Source organism: Macaca fascicularis, chromosome X (assembly GCF_037993035.2).
Source record: "Macaca fascicularis isolate 582-1 chromosome X, T2T-MFA8v1.1".
Taxonomy (NCBI): Eukaryota; Metazoa; Chordata; class Mammalia; order Primates; family Cercopithecidae; genus Macaca; species Macaca fascicularis.
Window position 1 is genome coordinate 147046078 of NC_088395.1, and position 6930 is coordinate 147053007.

Sequence of the window (6930 nt, forward strand, 5' to 3'; positions counted from 1 at the left end):
TTTAAAGTAATTTATCTGTGGGTAGTAAGACTACATGGGATTTTTATTCTTTTGGTTCTTTGTCCTTGAAATTTTCTATTTTGAACATGCATTATTTTCAAAATTAAAATATATTTAAACTTTATGTTAATGTGTTTTTATTGACATAGGGAAATAGAATATTATATTTATTGAAAAATGAGCTCAAAATTACATAGCGCATGATCCAAAATATGTTGAAAAATACATAATAGGGAGTGAAAAGTGTTGATATGTTAACAATAATTGCTTCTGCGTAGTCAGATTTCAAATCACTTTTTTTATGTTTCCATATATACACATACATATGTATATATGTATATTCCATATATACACATATGTATGTATATATGTATATTCCATATATATACCTATATATGTGTATATATATGTGTGTGTGTGTTTTATAGGGTGGGCTTATTTTTTATTATAAAAGTAATACATGTTTATTGTAAAAAGTAAAAAAAAAGCAGTAGTGTATAAAGTAAAAAGTGAAAATATCCTCCTAATCCTATCTCCCAGAGATAGCCATGACTCTTTGTTTTGTTAACTTCCTCATACTGTTTTTTATTTACTTGAATGTATTCTCATTTGTTTTAGAAAATGAAAAAACATAACAGGGAGTGAAAAGTGTTGATATGTTATTATTATTGACATTAAATGTTATATTATTGTAACATAATAAAATATAATATCATATTATAATTATGTTATTAACATAAAATTAACATCCTATACATATATTCTACAACTTGCTTTTGTCCTGCTCAGTAGAAAGTCATTTTATAAAACAGCTACAGAAAATTTCAGAGTAGGGAGTACTATATTATTTATTCAGGTCTTTCCACATTAGATCTTTAGGTTAGCAGTTTGTTACTATAATAGATAATGCTATATAAAGCATCTTTACAATTTTTTATTCAATTCTTTCCACATGATAGATCTTTTGGTTGTTAACAGTTTGTTGCTAATATAGATAACGCTATATAAAGCATCTTTACAATGTTTCGCACTTTTACAATGATTTTAAAGAGCTGGTACCTGAGAAATATAATTTCTGGATGAACATGTTTGAGCTAAATTGCCCTCCTGGCATGCTGAATGCTGTTATTTTTGACTTTCGTCAATATTTTGGATGGAAAATCTAATCTCATTCCTTTAAATTATTTTTCTCTAATAATTTGTAGAGTTAAGCAACTTTTCATACATTTACTAGCTATTTTTATTTCTTCTGTAAGAGATTGTTTGTTTGTATCATTTACCTATTCTTTTGTTGTGTCATGTGTCTTGTTTTATTATTAATTTGTAGACCTCTGGATATTAGAGTTGATATCCTTTTGTCTGGTGTATATTGCAAATGTTTATCAATTTGTCTTTTAAATTTATTTATGGTGCTATTTACCATAAAAAAGATTTAATTATGTAAATAGACAAACATTTCAACCTTTTATAGTTTCTTGTTTTTGTTTCATACTTAGGTAGGCTTCTGCACTCCCAAGATTATAAAAATATTCTCCCACATATTCTTCTAATCAAAAAATATATTTTTTGAGATATGGTGTCTCTGTGTTATCCTCATTGGTCTTGAACTCTTGGGCCAAAGAGATCTTCTTGCCTCAGCCTCCTGAGTAGCTGGGACCACAGGTGTGGGCCAGTGTGCCTGGTTCTTCCAATATTTTGTACATTCTTATTGCTTAGTACTCTATCTAGGATTGGCTTTTGTTTTATAAATGTGTATATGGTAGAAAGTAGGAATCTAAGCTTAGTTTTAGTTTTTTTCAGAACGGAGAGTCAGTGTTTTCAACTTATTTACTCAATTGAATTATTTCCCTACTGATTTGGAATTCTCTTATCATGAACTCTTTGGGTATATTTTTATGTTTCTTTTCTGTTCAACTGATAATATTTCTCTAGTACTGAGCTAGTACCTCACTGCTTTAATTACTGTAGCATTATGTTTTGACGTATGATGGGACTGCTCCCCCTACATTATTCTTTCTTTCAGAATTTTTCACTATTCTTGTGCATCCGATTTTTCTAGATTAATTTTAAAATCAACTCATCAATGTCCATAAAAAAATTAATCCCTTGGAAATGCTTCAGACCTTTTGAGTAACATGTCAAGAACTGCCATCTTTATGATAGTGAGTTTTGCATCTAGTAACAAGGTATCTGTCTCAATTTATTTAATTTACTGTAGTCTCCATTTAGATATTAAAACAATTGTTGGGCTTATTTGTTAGTTTATAGTTTTAATTCCTCTTACATGAATGATACTGCATTTTAAAAATTCCTTATCATTAGTGCATAGAAAAGCTATTTAATATTTATCTTATATCCAGGTATCATATTGAACTCTATTCCTAGCTCTAACAGTAGTTTTTATTTTCATTTGATTATCTTGATTTCTTAGGTACACAATCACGCCATTTGTAAATAATAAAACATTTATCTTTTTCTTGCTAATGTTTGTATGTATTTTTTTTCTTTTAGCACATTGGTAAATACTTTATAACTTCCAGGACAATGCAGATTGATGTTGATTAATAAAGAGCAGGCAACCTTCTGTTTTTGGCTCTAATAGAAATGCCTCTTTGTTTAAATATTATAATTGCCATTGTTTCAGATAAATACCCCTTTTCAAGTTGTGGAAATGCCCTTCTGTTCTTGATTGACATATAATTTTATCAGGGATGGATATAGAATGTTATCAAGATGGCTTTTCTGGCATCTGACAAGCTGATATCAAGGTGATGATATCATTATTCTCTTTAATCCATCAGTGTAGTTAATTACCTAATGTTGAGCTATTCTTAGATTCCTGGAATAAAACTGATTTGGTAGTGGCATTTTGGTATGTCATTATTTTATTTAGGATATAAAACTCTATATTAACAAATGCCTATAGAAGTGCCCTATTACCTCTTTCACATCATGGCACCCTGGGGTAAATAGACAAGATTGCTCAGGGCAGAGGCAACTTGGCTTCCCAGGATCTGCCTGGTTGATCCAAGGCCTTAGGAGATAAAGATTACAGTACACATGCAAGCCATTTACAGGACACCAGTGTGCCAAGGTACACTTGTTGGGAAACTCTTATTTATTGTTTTCCTTTCTGTGATACCCCTTTCCTGATTTGATATTAGGATTATGATATTTTTGTGAATAAAGCTTTTTTCTTTTTCCACAATGTAAATAACTTAGACACGAGCTGCTCCTTAAACGATTGGTAACACTCACCGGTATAACTGTTTTGTCCTAGTGCATGCTTGGGGCCTAGAAATTTAAATCTTTCAATTTCTTGTATGATTATTTTATCCAAGATTTCCTCCTATTCTGGAGTCAATTTTGTCAAAACTGTCCATTTCATCTGGACTTTCAAATGTGTTCATTGGAAATTACACATAGTATTTCCTGATGTGCCTTAATTTGCATATACGTGGCTATATGCTTTTTTATTTTCTCTGGTAGGACTTTCCATAGATTTGTATATTTTATTTTCAGTTATCTATTTTTTTGGAAAATCAAGTGTTTTCAAATATCACTTTCTGCTTTTGTAAATTCCTTCTTTTTACATTCTTTAGTTCTGTTTGATCTCTTTCTAGATTCTCTAGGTAATGCTTAGTTTACTTTTAATTCTTTCTTTTCTGTTTATTGCATTTAAGTTAGAAAATTTCCTCTAAACACATGTTTGATTGTATCCTATAGTTTTCAGCATTTTCATGTTTGTTTGTTTGTTTTGTCACCTCATATTCAGTTAAAGCTTTGTTTTCCTGTTTAATCCAAGAGTTATTTAGAAGTGTATATATTTCAATGTGGTTAGGTTTTAGTTGATGTTTTGCTTCCTGTTTCATTTTTCCCTTAATTACTACTTGTTATCTCATGGATGGAGAATGTTTCTTGCATGAGTTATACCTCTTGGAATATTTTCTTTGTATTCTATATGAAATAAATTTTTTATAAATATTCCATGAACAATTGGAGAAAATCTATATTTTTTGTTGGGGTAAATATTATATCATGCTTCTACAAATTAAGTCAAATTAGTTCATTGTTATTCAAATTTTCTATTTTTGTCTGATTTATCTAAATTTTCTAATAAAATATATAAAACATCTCACTTAATTGTTTTATTACAGTCTCCTATTTCTAACTTTTTTGGCTTGACATATTTGAAATTGCTTTTAAGGATATTGTTTTATGATTATCTTATTGGATTGTATTAGTTCACAATGTATATTAATTCAAAAAGATACCTTCCTTGACTCATTTAATGATTTTTGTCTTGACTCTTCTATGCTACCTCTACTTTATTTTTGTTATCATTTGCCTATTATATTCATACCAGTATTTTCAGCTTTTCTCTGTTGTTTTGTTTTGGGTATATCTTTTCAAAACAGCATGTGATGAGTTTTTTTACTCGATCTTGCAATGTCTGCCTTAATATTTCACAATTAAACCTTTCATATTTATTATAATTTGGTAATATTCATTAATTTTTCTGTCTTTTTAAAGCCTTGATAGATTTGTCAAAGTATATGTACTTTTTCCTATACTGGTTTAGAAGTTTGAAATATCACTTCTAATAGTGATTATGCTCAGATAGGTACATATATACGTACATATTTATTTTTAACTTTATATACTTTTGTGCAATTGGAACTTTTGAAGTATGTAATAATTTTGTAATAAAAAAGGGGGAAAGAAACATCTGCTTTTTAATGTGTCTAGTATTTGTTCCTTCGTCAGCAATCTCATTCCCCTTGCTCAGGCTATCATCCTCCAAATTTTAAGTCCTTCCACAAATCTCTCAATCTCTCATTACTGCCCATCTGGTTTATTGCTACCAGATTAATCTCTTTAAATATCATTTTTTTCATATCACTCAAAAACATACAATTCAAGTTTCATCATTAAATCTAAATGTCCACATGTGCCCTCCAAGTGCCCATGACTTTCCCTACAGAATCATCTTTGTTCTCTACTTGCCCATGGGTCATCTACTCTAGTCAGACTGGTTTTCTCAATACCACATACATCAGTATCTCTTCCCTCCTTTACTTTCATTTATGTTGTTCTCTAAACTTTTTCTGTTTTCTCAGAGCCCCACCCAACCATACCTCTCTCAGATATGTTATTCTCTTCCAATAGTTTTCCATCAGGGAACACCTACATCTTCAGGAAGGAGAAATAGTCTGGTTACAAAACTGTGGGAACAAACTTTATTTTTGACCCTGAAATCTTCAAACATTTGATTTTTATTGAAAAGAGACATTTTGACTATATCTTAAAATTATTTATTAGGTTGGTGCAAAAGTAATTTAATTGTGGTTTTTGCTATTAAAAGAAATGGCAAAAATCACAATTACTTTTTCACCAAACTAGCAACTTTGAGATTGATGTTAAGCCCTCACCCCAAACCAGAATTTTCCTTATGCTTCTACCTTAGTAGCAGTGTTGGTCATCATCACCTCAATTTAAATATTTTCCTCAGTTTATGCACTTTTTGAATCCCCCCTACCAGAGGAAAGTCAATCTTTCGCTTCTTTGAGAGTTGGTTTGACATTGTTAGCATTTACTTCATGATCTTGAGCTCCTCTGGAAGTTTCTATCAGTTTCTCCAGGACTGAGATTCCAACAGGGCCTTTGCTTTCATTTCAGTCAGTGTGGCCCTTCCTGTCCTGGAATGAAACTAGGAGTGGGGCCCAAGAACTGTAGGCACTGAAAAAATGTACATTTTCTTACTGGTATCACGAATTAATCAGCTTTCTATGATGATTCTACCCAACAAGACGAGGTCTTTAGCATACTTTGTATTTTCAGTACTTTCACTTCTTCCCCTACCACCTCCTCCAGATGACTCTGCCTGCAGAGTTCCTAACAGAGAGAACAGCTGCAAGCAATACTATCCTCATGAAGTGGAGCCCTTTTGGAACAAAAAAGATGAATTCTTGCCGAACCACTGAACTTCTTCTAGATTTTAAAATAATTTTGTTTGTTTACACTATGCGTTTTTGTTTTAGGAACTTTACTTAATTTTCTTAGTTTTAAAAATTTACTTAGTTTTCTTAGTTTCATAGCCACATCAACAGTAATTATTGAGACAATATGTTCTCCTTGTGACCACTGTGAGCACCAAGTTGTCTCCTTTATTGCATGTATTAGTCCGTTTTCACACTGCTGATAAAGACATATCCAATACTGGGTAATTTATAAAGAAAGAAAGGTTTAATGGTCTCACAGTTCCATGCAGCTGAGGAGGCCTCACAATCATGGTGGAAGGTGAAAGGCACGTCTTACGTGGTGGTGGCAAGAAAGAATGAGAACCAAGCAAAAGGGGTTTCCCCTTATAAAACCATCAGATCGCATGAGACTTATTCACTACTACAAGAACAGTATGGGAGAACCACCCTCATGATTCAATTATCTCCCACCGGGTCCTTCCCACAACACGTGGGAATTATGGGAGCTACAATTCAAGATGATATCTGGGTGGGGAAGCCAAACCATGTCACTCCACCCCGCCCTCCACCCAAATTTCATGTCCTCACATTTCAAAACCAATCATGCCTTCCCAACAGTCCCCCAGAGTCTTATTTCAGCATTAACTCAAAAGTCCATAGTCGAAAGTCTCATCCCAAACAAGTCAAGTCCCTTCTGCTGATAAGCCTGTAAAATGAGGAGCAAGTTAGTTACTTCCTAGATACAATGGGGGTACAGGCATTGGATAAATACACCCATTCCTGATGGGAGAAATGAGCCAAAACGAAGGCCCCATGCAAGTCTGAAATCAAGTGAGGCAGTAAAATCTTAAAGCTCCAGAATGATCTCCTTTGACTCTATGTCTCACATCCAGGTCACACTGATGCAAGACGTGGGTTCTCATGGTCTTGGACAACTCTACTCCTGTGG